Here is a 17,909-nt window from a genome sequence, read left to right on the forward strand (position 1 = left end):
CTGATTGTGTTGTTAAGAAAAGACATTTGCTGTGAACAAGTCCTTCTCCCATGTGGTCTCCAGCTTCGTGTCCATCACGATGTCCATATTGTCCAACTACTGTTCCTTCCTTGTTGTTTCTAACGTGGGCATCCCAACTGCCAATAATCATCAATGCATTTTGATGCCATGTTAGATCAATTTCAGAATGGAGATTTGGGTAGAATTCTTTAATTACTTCATCACTAGCTTTAGGGTTTGTGTATGACTTTGGATAATAGTTGTATTGGTTGGATTTCCTTGAATGCCGATAAATAGAAACCTATCATAACCAGCATTGTACTTCAAGAGCAATTCTGAAATATCCTTTTGGACAATGACTGCAACGCCGTTCCTTTTGACTGTGTCATTCCAGCAGAGGAAACCATATCATTTTCTAATTCAAAATGGTGACTGCCACTCGATTTCAATTCACTAATGCTTAGGCTGTCTATCTTTGGCTTGTTATGGTTAAGAAATCGACAGAACTTTGTCCTCTGAGAGCTCTAAGATATCTGTGGGTATATTTGTAGTAGATTCAATATATATGTAAAAATATCCTCTGTCAAACAGATTTGTCCTCTTGCGTTTACTACCATTTGCCTCCTATGGGCAGTTTTTGGTTTTTTTTTTAAACTCTCTATTTATTATCTTTAATAATTATGGTACTTCTCATGAGAATATGGAGAGCAGGTAGATCAAGCACTGAGTGAAAGCAGAAAAACTCGGAGATAAACCCAGCCGAGCAGGTGGCTTTCACCTTGAGAACATTCACTGAATGTGTGTGTTGCTTTTATAACTTTTTGGTGCTCAGAAGACAGAAGTTGCCTAATGACATATACATAAAGTTGAGACACTAAGGGACATCTGCTCTGTGGCTGGACCTTTCTGGTCTCTCTGTTGGCTAAAGACCCTGAACTGGTGTTCTTCAGCCTTTGCTATGAGGCCATTTGAAGCTTCTGCTCCTGACGCCCACCACAATACGTGGGCCAACAGGACTGTCTCGTTACTGTGGTACTCAGGCCCCCGCTGCTTGAGGAGAAGGCAGGTAACCTCCGCGTGGGACACAGACACACACAGGCCTCTGCCTTTCATGCAGAAGTATTGCAGCGCCTTTGGCTCCATTGGCAAGCTTCCTACCCAGAGGTATCTGGCTCCACCCTTCTTAGCATCCTCTGGGGTAACCCCTATGTGGGGCACACTAAGACCTCTTCCCTGCACAGACACGTATCACAAGTAATTTAGCTCTGTTGGCAAGCTTCCAGCTTAGAGACAGTCACAGGCCAGGCAGGATCACTACCACAGGTCCCAATGTCTTCCGTTTTCACCATTTCATCTGAGTCTAGACCTTGGTCTAAATGATGTGCTGCTCCAAACTCCTCTTGTTAAGGGTAGTGTAACCCTATGTGTAATTAGACTTTTTAAGCCTAGAAGTGTGGCAAAACTGATCAATTCCCTTAGTAAGTCACAGTCTCCTTACTAGTCATAGTAAACGTCCAATCCTTGCAAACGTTTTACCCAACTCATTTGCATAATCCCAGGGAATTACATTGTGAGAGTCAAACAATCATGGTTAGAGGGAAATAAAAAGTAACTCACTGCACTGCAGAATAAATAAAAGAAAGAAAATCCCAAAGATTCACCATGTAGATAACGAGAGTTATGAGGCAAGAGATCAGAGGGAAATCTCAAGGGATGTACTCCTCCTGAATGCCCGACACACGTGTGCTCATAAAACAGATCAATTGTAAAGGCATATGGTGATGGATTACCTGGTATGACTGGTTACAAGAAATATATATGGTGTTCATTTCATAGCTATATCCTACAATTTTGGCCTACTGGAAACAAATATTCCAGAAAGGGAAAAAATGATATCCCTTTTTAGATTTAGGAATTCAAATAGTCCAGATTCTCCATTGCAAAACTAGAAGAGAAACAAAATCATGAAATCTTGATATCAAGTTTCTGAAAAATAATCATTTACAATCTCTACTCCTAGACCATATTCACTAAAAAGTATAAGGTTGAAATTAAAATATGTTTAATCATACAATATCTCAAAATATTCACTTTTCAGACACCCTTTTGCAAACCAGAACTAAATATTGGGTTAACAGAAGCAAGAGAGCAAACCAAGAAAGAATATGTAGTTTCCAGGAAATAAAAGATATAACGTAAGAGCAAATTGAAGGAAATTCACAATATAATGATGAGACCATCTTGAATAAAAATGAAAATGCCATGAGCCCATGCACTAAATCCTAGCTCTCATTTAAGAACAATTGGTTCTTACGACATGGCCTTGCTCAGTGCCCACCCTCAGGAAGGGAACACGGAAGACATGGGTGCTGGAGCAAAGTGTGGTGAAGAAAGCAGACAGTGCTGTGCTATCAGAGAGAGCAGGCTCTGAGACCTTAAAAGCTTGTTCCAAACAAGCAATCATCTAATGAGATTTCAACCAAGCTCACATGGAAAAAACATACCACTATTCATGACCCAAGAACTGTAAATTATAGAATCCAAAGCCAATGGAGGGAATAATATCAGAGGTTAAATTTTAAGAATCTGGCTTCCAGAAGGGTAAGGGTGACAGTGGAAGCCAAAGAGATATTTGTGCGATCTACACAGGAAACACACCTCTGGTGATCTCCCTCTTACCACAATGAAAGATGGGAAGAAACTGGTTACCACACAGAGTGCACTGGAGAGATGACCATAGGAGATCAAAATGATACACCTGACTTCAATGGTTAAAACCTTGTCACTTGATTCCCCACCCCCACCCCTGCCCCCCGATACACTTTGGGTCTGATCTGTTTTCAATATTTTTTCATATTTATCTCTGATGTGTTTTCTCATGCAAATGGCCCTCTTGAATTGTTGTTTGTTTGTTTTTTCTGTTTGTTGGTATATGAAACCCAGACTTGAACCTATACAGACATTAAGTAGAGTAAGGATTACTGGGGAGCATGGCGGGGGAGGAGTAGTAAAGGGGAGCTGATACCAAGGAACTCAAGAAAAAAAAATGTTCTGAATCTGACTGTAGTAGCAATTGTACAATATTGCTTGCTGTGATTGAACTCCGGAATGGTGTGATATCTGTATTGGTTCCCAATAGAGTCGTTTTGGTGAAAATAATAATAAAATGCCACAAGCCCAGAGAGCACTAAGCGTAGACTCTAACAGGATGAAAGGGGCCCGGAGAAGTTATCCAACAAGGTAAAATTGAAACCTGTGGATAATTTATACTCCAAAAGAAAAGTTTGAGAATGTACCTAGAATTTGGCCACAGAAACAACAAGCATGGAAAACCAGTCAAGCACACCTTCAGAATAGCACGACCATGATGAAGGATGGAAAAGTTAGAGGTTGTGCCAGAAAGGAACGCTGTTAGTGCCATTGAACTGGTTTCAGCTCATACCAAATGTTTGCACGACAGAATGAAGCAGGGCCTGATCCGGCACCATCGTCGCAATTGCTGTGTTTGAATCTACTGTTGCCATCGCTCTATCAGTCAGTCTCCCTGATAGCCTTCCTCTTTTTCATGGACCCTCTACATTACATAGCACAATGTCCTTTTCCAGGGACCAGATCATCCTGACAAATGTCAAAATATGAGACACTGTTTCACTCTCCTCACTCCTAAGGAGCATTCTGGCTGTACTTTCTGCAAGATAGATGCATTTGTTGTTCTGGAAATCCATGATACTGCTGCCGTTCTTAACCAACACAATAATTCAAAGGCATCATTGTTTCTCCATTTTCCTTATTCGGGGTCCACCTTTCACAGGGATATGAAGTTACACGTTGGGCTGTGAGCTGAAAGGTCAGCAATTCAAAATCACCAGCTCCACCGGAAAAAGATGAGGATTTTCAATTCCTGTAAAGCTGCAGTTCTCAACCTGTGGGTCGTGACTCCTTTGAGGATCGAACGACCTTTTCACAGGGTTTCCCAATTCATAACAGTAGCAAAATTATAGTTATGAAGTAGGAATAAAAATAATTTATGGTTGGGGGTCACCACAACCTGAGGAACTGTATTAAAGGTTGAGAACCACTGCTGTAAAGAGTTACAGTCTCAAAACCCACCTGGGCAGTCCTGCCCTGCCCTGGAGGGTGGCTATGAGAATCACCTGGCACTAAAATCAGATGAGCCAATTGATAGCACCCTGGCTTGTGCCAGGGGCCCCTTGGGAGTCAACGTGGCATCTTTGTTCCTTAACATTGAAAAAGGTCTAATGTAATAGATTTTCCCGGTACAATATGTCCCTTTCTTTCTTTTTTTTGATTCTGAAAATCCTGTGGCCTATTTTATTTCTGGAGAAGTATATGAGGAGAATCACTTCGATTTGAGGGGCAGCTAAATTAGCAGCAATAGCGGCAGCAATTTAAGGGCCTCAGAGTCTTCTGATTCATAGGAACTGCTGAAACACCCTGTTTGGAGAGTCTAGGATTTTGTTTTCCCCTGGAGCAAGACCATCCATTTTCACTGAGAGAGAAGAAGAATTGATACAAACTCAATAGCCCCAAATGGAATTTTTAAGAAGACAATAAGGCCAGCTTTCTCCTTTCAAATGTCAATTTTACAGGAAAGGGTGCTCATGAATCAAGTTGGTTATCCTCTTAATTTAACCCTTTTTCCACCACAAACAGAAACCCTTAGAACCGAAAGAGCATGTGTATTCCCAACCAGATGCACAATCAACTGCTACAGTAGAATCGGATTACTAACGGATGGACCAAGCCCATGACATCTGTCAGGGCTGGGAAGCAATAACTACACTTTCAGGGAGACCAGATACTGAGGGCACCACCAATAAATGATCCAGAAGCTGCATCCTGGTCGAGGGTACCTTGCAAGCCCTGTTCATGGCAAAGCTTCTGGCCACTGTCGATAAGAGACTTCTGGAACACCACTCTCCCTCGATGGTGCCGCATCTCTGTGCTCACGCTGATAGCGAACGAGTGGAATGAAGTCCTGGCTTGGCAGGGTAGGAGCATCTTCATAATGAATGGACAGCTGTTCCCTTCCATTCACTTTCTCTTTAACATAGAGGGCTGGTGTTGTTGTTTTTCAACATGAAGATGAATTCCCACATGGATTCCTGTCTGCTCTCAACAGGTCTGCTGTTGGGACCGGAAAACTGCTCTGGGACCGGAAAACTAAGCATTTGGAGCGTTTGAGTGTGCTGGAGTGCTGTCTGGAATGGGGGGGGGGGGTTCTTGGAGCAGCAAATGACTTTTCCGTGTGATAGAGAGATCAGATCACACGTGCCTGGAGAGAGCACAGTTTCTCCACTGACTCTGGTCGCCTTTGCAAAGGCAGAGAGACGATCATCATGCTGTAGTTTTGGTCCAGCCTGGTCTGGAAGGCTGCAGTGTAAGCGCCAGTCCCAGAATTCTTCCCAATCAAGAGGCAATCCTCAATGTCTTCAGGATGGCTGTAGGAGGCCAGCAAGAGCCAGGTAGCCAGAGGATCCTCTTCTCCTCCTGCCCATCCTGAGATCTTCTCCTCCTGCCCGTCCTGAGATCTTCTTTGTGCCCTTTGTTTTTCTTTTCTCTGGAGACTCTTCTCTCATGAACGCTCTCCGCTTGGCGCCCATCTCATCCCTGCTGTGGATGAATTCAGAGAGCTCATTAGCCCAAGGAAGCACATGATGGCCACATCTGAGTTGGTATAATCCACCATCGTCACTTGACCCAAACAGGCGTCGTGGGCCTGAAACTTGAGTCACTTCGCTCTCTTGGGCATGGTAGAGAGTCTAGCCTTGTCCCAGGCCTAAAACTTGGTCCCAAGAGCCTCAGACCAGCTCCATCCGTTTCCTAAGCCACACCTAAGGCAGCTGTCCTTTGATTTCCTCACTGATTTTCCATAGATGAAGGAGCTAAGCAAAGTGAATCCCTTGACTACTGCATTCTCTAGTGAAGCGAGACCAGTGGCACTTATGGGTATGTATATAGAAAGGGATTCCTATCAAGAAATGGCTCACACAGATTACTGCCAAACAACTGAGAACCCTGACCGAGCCAAAATAACTTCACTCTTTTCTCCATTTATCATGATGTTCTCTATTGGTCTAGCTCGGCAGATTTTTGTTTTCTTTGCATTGAGTTGCAATCCATGCTGAAGGCTGAAGTTTTTATTTTCATCAGCAAGTGCTTCAAATCTGTGTGACTTTCAGCAAGCAAGAATGTGTCATCTGCATATCACAGGTTGCTTATAAGCTTACTTCCAATCCTGTTGCTACATTCTTCCTCATACAGCCTAGCTTCTCAGATTATTGCTCAGCATAAAGATTGAAGAAGTGTGATTAAATGACATCACCTGACACACTTTTTCTCATTTAAACCATGCAGGATCACTTTGTTCTATACAAAACACTGCCACTTCCTGTTCAGGCTCTGCAGGAATGCAATGGAATTGCCATCCCTATTATCCATAGTCTACTATTATTCAGAGAGTCAAATGACTTTGCATAGTCAATAAACAAAAATATCTTTCAAATATGCTCTGCTTTCAAACAATATCCATTTGGCATCAGCAGTGATATCCCTCCTCCCATGTCTACTGAATCCAGCTTGAATTTATTGAAGCTCTCTGTCAATGTATTGCTATAAATGTTTTTTAAATTATTTTCAGCAGTATCATACTTGCATGTGACATAAATGGTACCGTTTGGCAATTTCTGCATTCTGTTGGGTCACTTTTCTTAGAAATGGGCACAAATATGGATTTCTACCAGTCTGTTGGCTAAGTAACTGTCTTGAAATTTTATTGGCATACATTAGTGAGTGTTTCCAGGGCTTCGTCAGCGCTCTGAAATATTTCCATTGGTATTTCTTCAATTCCTGGAGCCAATTAGCTTTTCACTAATGCCTTCAGTGCAGCCAAAGAGTAATCATACATAATTACATCACTTATCCTGGCGAGTATAAACTACAGTAATGACTGAAGTAAACTGCAAAAAAAAAAATAATAATAATAATTAAAAAAACATAGGACCAAAGAAGATGTGTGAATATTCTAATGGAGAAGTTTGGTGAGAGATAGTTAAATCTCCTCAGACTCAGAAGGAGGTCAATAGACAGTTCTGAAATTAGAAATATTAAAAGACAACAACCAAAATGTGTCATGTAGAGATGTATAAATAAACATAATGACTTGCCACACATTGTTGAAAATTATGATCTGTGAGAAGGAAAACATTTGGAAATAACATTTGGGAGCTAAGGGTTTTATAGAAAAACTCATTTAAGAATTCTATCTTAAAGATAACACCAGGCTTACATCCTATCGGACTAGCATTGACTGGGGCCTTAAATATTCATGAGCAGTCTTCTAAGGTGCAGCCATTGGTCACCATCTTGAAGAAGGAAGAATAATGGAAACAAAAAGGCTGTGGAAACAATTAGCCCAATGTCCTAATGAACCATGTAAACATTGGTCTTCACAGCCCTGAGACGAGAGGAACTATATGGTGCCCAGCTACCACCGCCAACTGCTCTGAGAGGGATCACATTGAACATGAATGGTTTCACGTAAAACCAATGATCTGCTCTATAAACCTTACCCTTTACACACACACAAAGTATTTATAAATAAAATCACACCAAGGAGGTTGAATTCTCTAGACTGACCAACCACAGGAAATGAAAAAGATACCATTTTCCCAGGAATAAAATTCAGAGTGAAGGAAGAGGGGCGAAAGAAGAACAAATAGAAACCGTGGACATGGAGAAGAAGTGGGACAGATGGTGGTACACTGTGGAGACAGAAGCAATATTACAAACCAAAGTGCGTATGAATTGTTGAATAGAAAAATCAATTTGCTCTGCAAATTTTTACCCAAATCACAATCAAATGTTACAAATCAATAAAATAAAATTCAAGCATGTGCATTATAATGTTGACAAAGCAAATAATTAAAGTATAAGATGACTCAGTCACTATTCTATGTATGCTGATAATATGAGACACTTGAACACCGTAAGACCTAAGTACGTTTCTTTTTCTTCCACTGACAGGCTAAAGCCCAGCTAAGGCCACTCTTATTCCAGGACACCTGCATCACAAGGAGCTCAGGTTACATTGGAGCAAAAGAAAAAAGTTAAAGTGTTGCCATATTTCTCTTGGTTTTAGTTGCCACCTTCTGACGCCCTGCCATGTGACATGTGGTGAGACATTACCGGGTCCTTACACCTGACAGCATCATGGTTATGAAAAATATATATGGTTTCCCTTTCATAGCAATACGCCAAGGTTTTGCCAATGAAAAGCACTTTTTACACATGTAAGGCCTCATCATCTCCTTCCAATATTATTTTCTATTATTCTAAACGTTCTTTTCTCACCCTCTCCCTCATTTTGATATGACTGCCACACGGCAATCATAAAGCTTTATGTGAAGCTTGAGGTGCGGCTGAGAGGTGATAATGCGCTCTGGTTTTTACTTTACACAAACCATTTCATATGTTTCACATTTAAGGAGGTTGGACTCAATCACTCATTCAATCTTTCTAAAGTTCTGCTATGTTCTGGTGCCAGAGCCCATAATTACCATAAAACAGGTTGATTTCAGGCTGAATTGCACTGGAAAATGACATTTTCAATTTTTATTGGCACTTTGAAGAGAACATAGTCTTCTCTAGTTATTGTACTTTTAACACTAAACTTCAGAGAAATCGTCTTTCCATATGTATTATAAGAAAAAATATTTAAAGTTTAAGATTTACCCCCTCCTCTAGTAATTTTTATTAGCATTTTAAGCAAGTTCAGTGCCCATCAGACTTAGTTCTATTTATTTTTATTGATATTGTATAGACAATCCATAATCAAAACCATCAGTTAAACTGCCATGTCCCCTCTGCTTCTGCCAGAAAATTGGCAGAAAATTCTCATTTAAAGCCTCCAAGAAAACCCAAAGGAAGCTTACAGAAATCCTTTATGCTCTATTTCCCAGCAACAGAATATTTTCCTGCCTTTGAAAACTCAATTAAATTTTACTTCACTGAAAGGGTGGAAACCAGGTGCCACCTAGGACCCCCTCCTCTCTCTGATTATCCTTATAAAAATTATACTGGGCTATTTTACAAGCAAGAGCTTAAATCCCTTTAGACCATCCTAGAAAAATGTTATGTCATAGTCCATGAACATAGAATATTGATTTTTGTTGTTGTTCCCTCCAAGCATGAAGGAAGTAACTTGACACCAGCTTCTCCATGCTGTCTAGTTCACCAGAGAGGAGTGTTTTCTCCAGCCCCATGTGGGACCATTGTCTGGTGCTCCACAAGCTCCTGGGTGTTCTGTTCCTATCAGGGATGCTTAACTAAGCTCACGCAAGTGGCCCGCTAAGTTCCTACCTTCCCTTAGCATCCCCCAGCCTCTGAACACATCTGAAGTTGACATTTATTCTTCTCCAGAGAAGCCTCGTTGCTGTTTCTTTCTTTGTGGGCTTAGAAAGGAGACCAGTTCGGTTTGGTTTTTGCTTTACCTGTGTGAGATTATTTTAGCTCTGAGTGGACCAATCGTTCAAGAGGACGAAGTTGAAGAAAAGTGACTGATAAAGGCTTCCGGCAGCAGCGCCAGCTTTGTAAATCTGAGTCCTGTCTCAGTTTTCCTTGATTCTGCCAGGCCCCAATTTCCATCTGAAGTTTGCTTGATTAGCAGTTTGGGGTTGTAGAGATTGAAAAATTATCAAGCGGAGTCAGAATGATTTCAGCAAACTGATTAGGAAAAGTACGTTTTCTGAGTTTGCAGTTTCTTTTAAAACTTAATGACGTAAAGAGACTTCCCAAATTCAAGGATTAATGAAACTGTCAGGTCGATAAGACAGTTCTCCCATCTCCATAGACGATGTCAACAATCTACTACAATCCAGTAGATTGGTAGTAAATTTGACAACCTAAAGTAGGTATCTTGTTGGGACTAGATATGGGACTGGAATTCACGTGAATAGACACACACACAGTTAAAGACATTTAGAGAAAGAAAAATTAGGGTTGCAGCCGTTGAGAGAAAATTCCCAGGAGAGAAAATTTAATGTAAAAAGAAAATATTGAGATCTGTAATTTTCATCACTGGCGAGGAAACTCAAAGAGCGAAGACACATAATGGTTTGGAATTTTACTAGCACTGCAGTGCTAGCTAACACAGGAGTGTCGGATTCAAGACTGGCATGCAAACGCCGACAAAGCATTTGTTTTTCTACTTTGGCAAAACCTTTGTTTTTTCCTATGTTTCTCCACTATACAGAGTAGTTCCCATGATGTTAAAAATAATAATAATAATAAAGTTTTCTATAAAGAAAAATAGCCTAGGAGAGAAAGTTCACTAGATATATAAATGAGAAAATAACACAAAAGAGAGGCTATCTACGAAAATATTTGACAAAATGTACCCTGCCTAACTAGAAATGAATGATGACACCATCATTCAATTAATCAACTAACAAATATTGATTGTTAGACTTAAACCTGTCTAGTTTAAGTCTTAAAGTTACATCTGTGAGTACCCAGGGCATAATCTATGTTCCCAGTGTGTTGACACCTGGAAGGGAACGTGTAGAATAAACCATCAGCTTCAAATTAAAGAGCCTGATATTACTCTAAGGATCATCAAACACTTAGCTGAATGGGTAACACTGAAGTGAAGGCTAGTGCTCTATTGGGGGGGTGGGGGGCGGAATTGAATGATTCATTACATTACTTCAACGTCACCACCTCAGAAAATTCAAAAATTGTATTTTGAGAGAAAACGATATGCTTTAGGAGTCTTTGAAAAATTGAAGATTCTCTGAGTTATCAAATTGTTTATCCCTCAAGAATGTTAATGAGAGATGAGAGCTGCCAAGGGCCCGTGCCTAGGACGCCTCTTGGCGGGAAGATGAATCTGGCCCAGTGATGGAACCTGAAGAATGTCCATGGAGAGCAGGCGGAAGTGGAAAATAGCACGGAATGCCTCAGTGGGCAGGTTAGAAGGAGAAAGCAGGAGAAAAGAAAACTTATTAGGGACCTTCCAGAGAGCACTTGGAGTGGGACGGAGAGGGCAGAATTGACGGTAGCTGTTAAGAGGGGGTTATTGGAGCTTTAAACAAAGGGGCCAATTTCAACATTTCCCTCACTTCTAGAGCCTCCCGAAATCTCACTTCTTCTAAGAAACTGTTTTTAACAGGACAAAGAAAAAGGGAAACATTCTTATTCACCGTTCCTCCAACTTCGTCACAAACTGCGCTAAACAAGAGTGCACGCAAGACACTCAGCGTTGTAGGTCCTCAGCATTTTCTTCCACTCAGTAAGATGCTTTTAGCGTCGCTGGCAGACGAGAGAAATTATCGGTCACCCTCAGTTTTTGACAAATCAGTAAAATACTAATTTTATTCGGTAATTTATTTATTTAGGACTCTTCTGAGAGCACTTACTTACATACAGCCTTGAAAAAGAATAGAGGAAACAATGCTGCCTTCAAGCCGCGTCTAGTTCAGCCTCGGTGTATCTTCAAGGGGCCCTGCTTACCAGGCTCAGTCAACGTTGCTCTTATATCTCCTGACTGGTTACTCCTCATCTTACAGAACCTTGTCATGTCTCCTTTACCTATGTGAGAAAGTTCCATCAAACTGGAAACACAGGGAATCCAGGGCGGATAATCAGTAGTGTAAGGGGCAATACTGGGAGGGTAGAGGGAGGGCGGGTTGTAAAGAAGAAACAGGTTACAAGGATCTACATGTGACCTCCGCTCTGGGGGACGGACAACAGGAAAGTGGGTGAAGGGAGACATCAGACAGGTGAAGTTATGACAAATAATAATAATTTATAAATTATCAAGGGTTCATGAGGGAAGGTGGAGCGGAGAGGGAGGGGAAAAAATGAGGACCTGATGCCAGGAGCTTAAGTGGAGAGCAAATGTTTTGAGAATAAGACAATGAATGTACAAATGAATGTACAAATGTGCTTTACACAATTGATGTATGTATGGATTGTGATAAGAGTTGTATAAGTCCCTAATAAAATGTAAAAAAAGAAAAGAGGAGAAAAAAAAAGAAAATGATTAGGGCAAAGAATGTACAGATGTGCTTTATACAATTGATGTATGTATATGTATGGACTGTGATAAGAGTTGTATGAGCCCCTAATAAATTGTTTTTTTAAAAAGGAGTTGTATGAGCCCCTAATAAAACGATTTTAAAAAAAGAAGGGTCTAGACCTAAGATGGAGATTAGGTTGAGATATAATAGCTTCACACCTTGATACTTTTGTTTAATAAATGTTTCTATAATTTTGTAGCAAAAAAAAAAAAGAAGAAGAAGAAAGTTCCATGACTTCATTTGTCCTACAGAGTCTTCCGCAATACAGGCTCAACTAAGCCAACTTTTCATCATCACTTTTAAACATCTTCCAGTTCTACCCAGCTGACCTACTTCCTGTTCCCTGTAAGTGCTTCTTACTGTCCCACCGCAGTGCCTTGCTCTTGCTCTTCTCTTCTGCAAGAAAGCCGATCACCTCCGTGTGCAAATAAAAACCCCATTTGCTATCAAGTTCACCATACACAATGGAGTAGAATTGGCCCGGAAGGTTCCCCAAGGTTGTCGTCTCTATGGAAACAAACTGCCACATCTTTCTGCCATGGAGCAGCTGGTGTGATTGAACTGTCGACCTTTTAGGTTGCAGCTGACTACTTAACAAGTCTGCCACCAGAGGTCCTCCACCAGGTGTGTGTGTGTGTGAATGAGGTAGGTTGGAATTGTACAAACACACATATAGTCCCTGGTGCCTTATAACCCTCCGTTTGACATGATCGAGAGACTCTAAGTGCTTAGTACAGTGCCTGGTCGGCAGTGAATATGTTTCCATTGCTTTCCGCCTTTCAGGAGGGTGGCATTTCCAAAGGCACTTATCAATAGCTGTCTGATAAGCGCTATCTCGGTTGGACTGTACATTACACGTGACGTCCACGATTATTGCTGGCTGCTTTTCCTCCCATGGATCTCATCTTTTTTTCTTCAATTTAATTCCAAAAGCCTAGATTAGAATGTTTGTTACTGAGGTTATATAGCCAAAACCTTGAAGTTTCAATTCTTCCAAAAATATTTCTGGGTGATATGATAGCTCATTTTCGTCAAATGAATATCTAGAATCCATGCAATTAATTGACGTGTGAATTTATTTCTATCATCAGATGATCAAATTAAGCCAAAAGATTACATTTGTGCTATTCATATAAATATTCTCCAGAGAAAACTATACAGTTTATATTTTATAAAGCTCAATGGCATCTTGCCATAACTTTTCTAGTCTAATCTATTTCATAGCATCACATCTAGGCTTCAAAGGATATTCCAACATCTTAAAGTTGATATTTTTAAAGTCAGATTTCAAATATAGTTTAGTAGAACACAAAATAACTGTTTCTGCTCCAGTCATGGCAAATCCTATTTTTCCACACAATAAAATAATGCCTCCATGCCTTAAGGATTATATTCCAAGCTTCTAACTCTCCAATAAGTTCCATATTCAGCAAACATATATGGGTTCTTATTTCTCGATTTAAGTAGATAAATAATAATGACATAAAAATTGCTAACCCACCTTTATTATTTAATAGCACTATTTTCACACACTAAAAATAACTCCTACTTAGTTGTAGTAAATTTCAATGATTACTTTCAAAACTTTTTGTCAACATGATTCAACTACTCTGTTTTATGTCTCTAACGTTTTAAACCAAAGATAATTGGAAAGAAACTGAGGCCATGTGAATCCAAAAGGAACAAGAATAATGAAACTTGACTGATATGAAACCCACAAGTCTCTCCTACTTTTACCCGAGAAACCACCTAAAATGACGATGCTTTCATCTCCTCTGACTCCTCCCTTCCCCCTCCCACCACAACATACACCCTTTTGCTCCTTGGTGTGATTGTTTAGTAGACTGAAATTTTGAACTTGTTCCGACCTTTCAAGAAAAGAGGAATACTAACCATCTGCTCTAATCACTCATTCCAACATGCCTTGCTCATTACTGATAAGCTCACTGCCATCAAGTGCATTTCCACTCTTAACGACTCTTTACTGGAATTGTTCCATTGACTTTCTGACACTGAATCTTTACTGGAGCTAACAGTTTCATCTTTCTCACATGCAACAGATGGTGGGTTTGAACTGCTGATCTTGTGGTTAACAGTCCAATACATGTACTGACATAGCAACATAAAGCCAACGATGGTGGTGGGAAACGGGGAGAGACTTCAAATAGTTCACATCACGATTTTGTTTTCTTTTAGAATTTTATTTTCTCTTATACCCTTTTATTTTTCATTGAATTAACCCAAGATTAAGGTATCAGGAATACATAGATTGATGCAATTAAAACTAATATCTTTTTCAAGATAAAAGAGATAGCTGATAAATGGCAGAAATCAGAGTGATAAGGGGGATAAGGATGGAGGAGGTTGCTCTACACACAGCATTAGATAACAAAACAAGAAGAAAAAGGAAGAGTCAAAAACCATATCCTCAAGGAATTTAATTGGGGTGATACTGGACACAAAATCAGAGTGAACCTAAATCCTGTTGTTTCTTGTTTTCTTGACCGGGTTCGGGGGGTGGGGGGTGTTGGTAGGTACACACAGTCATAAAAACTTAACCTCAAAAAGTGATATCCCTCCAGCCTCCATTTCAAACACAACAACAAACACCACCATTGAGTTGATTTCTACTGATGGCGATCCTGTATACAATTTCAGAGGCTGTAAATGCTAACTGGAGCATATAATCCCATCTTTCACCTAAAAATTGGTTTGAGCAGTCAACCTTTCCATTAGCAGGCCAATGTTTACCTGACACTGCCACCAAAATTCCTTAATAGTGATATAATTGGATTTAATTGACTATAACTAGTTCAAAAGTGGGGCCAGGCTAGAATAAGAACCATAAGGGAGTATAACAAAGCTCAGCAAGAACTGCAATATATATATATATATATATTTTAATCAAACGAACAGACTACTGCCTACAATCTAGACAAATGGTTTATAAATAAGATTTTATTGACACCAGGACCCGTGTCAGAGCTCAGCAAGTCAGTTAGGGTGGCACAAGTGTGTGGTCAAATCGGACCTGGTGAGAATCTGGGTGTTGTACTCACTGTGGCTTCTTGGGGCTAATTTTAGATTTCCAAATACCCAATTAAAATATTTATCTGGATTATTGAACTTTAAAAACACCCTTAAATTCTGTGCCTGAAGTATATACTTCACTCACTTCACCCTAGTGCTACACCTGCAGTTCTAAGAAAAACACAAATAAAACACTAACAATATATGCAATGCACATACAATAAACTATTTGTTATGCGTAGCTTTCACTTCTAGTACATATTAACTTTTATTTTGAGCATATAAACTTACTTGAAACATAAAATACAAATTTTATTGTAAGCATATTTTAAGCAGGGTAAGCTTATTAGGAAAGGACCAGTCGCTGGAGAAGGGGATCAGGCTTGGTGAAGGAGAGCATCAGAAAAAATAAAAGAGGAAGTGCCTCCACAAGATGAAATGACACAGTAACAACAACACGAGCTCAAACAGCAACAACTGGGATGAGGGCACAGGACCAGGCAGTGCTTCCTTCTGCTGAACGTCAGGTCACTAACAGGCTGAACCAACATGTGGCACCAGACAACAACTACAACAAACAATCCTCTACAAATTCAGAGCAAAAAAAAGATCCCTACTAGTAAGGTGATAATGCATTAAAAGTAAATATTAGCGAAATAATGGCAAATTCAGAACTGGTTCTTGGTTTTCTTGACTTCATAGGATGACCAGCAGATGTTCCATCTACATGTGGCATTTCTTAGGCAAATCCTTCAGTGTTAGAAGCACGGACAGGAATGCTTGTTTCTACCCACTGCTCACTCCAGAGAGGAGCTAGCCTGCTTAGAAAGGGCACATCATTTCAGGATAATTTTCATTTATTTTTATTTCTCATCCTTTAAAAAATAAAACACTTCCTTCACTTTTCTTAGATACCTAACTTCCCTGACTTTCTCTGTTTCCCCCCATAGTTTCATATTTACTGGCTGTATTAGTCTCAGTAGACTAGCGAAACAAATCCATAGACAGACCTATGTGTATAAGAAAGAGCTCTATATACAAGAGTAATTGAACATAGAAAACATCCGAGCCCAGTCCAGATCAAGTCCATAAGTCCGATATTAGCCCATATGTCCTATACCAATCTATAAAGTCCTTTTGAGACTCATGAAACACATGCAATGACGCCAAATGCAGGACGATTACAGGCAAGTGGGTAGAAAGTCTTTAGATCCAGTGGCGTTGTAAGCATCTCAGCGCTGACAGAGGTCACTACGTGGCTTCTCTGGCTTCAGAGGTCTGGTTGCATCAGGGTAGGTCCATGTGGCTTGTCCAACTTAGGGCACTAGTTGTTCCATGTGCCTTGTCAGCTGCAATGTCTCCCAGGGAGTGACAAAGAGAGAGAAGTGTCTCCCGCCTCCAAGGAGGGAATACCGGATTTCCCAGGATTCTCAGAAGGCCATGCCCACACAGAGACCACATTGGCTATGATCTGATTGACAAGCTAGACTCCACCCCTACACTCTTAATCCTCAAATTGACAAACGATTATGTATATCTACCACACTGCCTCACAAACTATTCATGTGAAATTGGTCTACACAAAAAAATAAACTGTGGGACTAAGGTCTAATATCTGCAAGTTTGGATTCAAACTGGTGAAATGAGGAGTGTGAGGATTTATAAAAGATAGAGCTCTTGAGAGTACACACAATTCACAGCTAGGGTCTACCTGAACTATTTATGTTCTTTAAATTCACTTCAGTTGAACAAATAAATGTCTTTTAATAAAGCATGTTGCTTCAACATCTTTTGAAAGGAATTTTTTTGAAAGCCATGCAAAAACCTGCAATAACCATCCCAAGGCCTTTTGGAACATGCCTTCAAAACACATTATATTTTTATTATTTGTAAGAAATCAAAAGCGGAAATAGAAAAGAAGACCCTTCTCTTAGAGACACTAGGACCTATCTACACTCATCCATATTTACATACCTGCCATGGATCCTTTAGCCCATTTTAGTGCAATAAGTTACCACATTTGTTTTTATCACATCGATATGGTCCTTCGGTATCTGACCAGGTGTCCATGCCAGGCAGGAGGTTTTCAGGGGCTCCTTCCTCCAAAGTGGGCAGCCGATGCCTTCTACCAAGTCTTAGCCTGGTGGCAGGATATAAGCAAAAACCAGTGGTACTGAAGGACAAGCTGCACTAAAAGCATCAGCCAAAAACAAAGGTCTAGAAATTGATAGACATGTCAGGAAAGACCAGTCCTTAGCAAAGGACATTGGACTTGGTAAAGTAGTAAGTCGGTGAAAGAGAGGAAGATCTTCAAGGCAATGTTTGACATAGTGGGTACAATAGGCTCAGAGATACCAATTGTGAGGATGGTGCAGGACCAGGCAGTGTTTTGTTCTATTGTGCATCGGTTTGATATGAGTCAGAACTGACTCAATGGCACCTTGCATGCAAAGTGAATTTCGAATTAGACTCTTCACCTTTCATCTTTGTCACTCTAAAACATGACACATAGGAGGCTACATCTAACAAAATTAAAGAATGAATTACTAAGTGTGTCTAATAATTTAGAAATACTGTCATCTATACCACAAATCTAATTCTTTCCCAGCACAGAAATGTATATGTTTTTAGAGATCTACTAACTGTATGCTTCTTCTACTTGGCCACCATCCAGCACACAGAAGGAACTTAAAAGAAAGCAAAAGGTCAAAGTAGTTAGTCTAAGGCAGAGGTGTAAACTATGATCAGAAGGTCAAATTTATCCCACTTCTTGTTTTC

General features: G+C 40.2%; 1 pseudogene; it reads right to left on the reverse strand.

The window, feature by feature from the left end:
• Positions 1–5,095: 5,095 nt before the first annotated feature.
• LOC142442307 (transmembrane protein 183A pseudogene) lies at positions 5,096–5,773 on the reverse strand (annotated as a pseudogene).
• Between the last annotated feature and the right edge of the window lie 12,136 nt (positions 5,774–17,909).

Source organism: Tenrec ecaudatus, chromosome 3 (genome assembly GCF_050624435.1).
Source record: "Tenrec ecaudatus isolate mTenEca1 chromosome 3, mTenEca1.hap1, whole genome shotgun sequence".
In the NCBI taxonomy this organism is placed as follows: domain Eukaryota; kingdom Metazoa; phylum Chordata; class Mammalia; order Afrosoricida; family Tenrecidae; genus Tenrec; species Tenrec ecaudatus.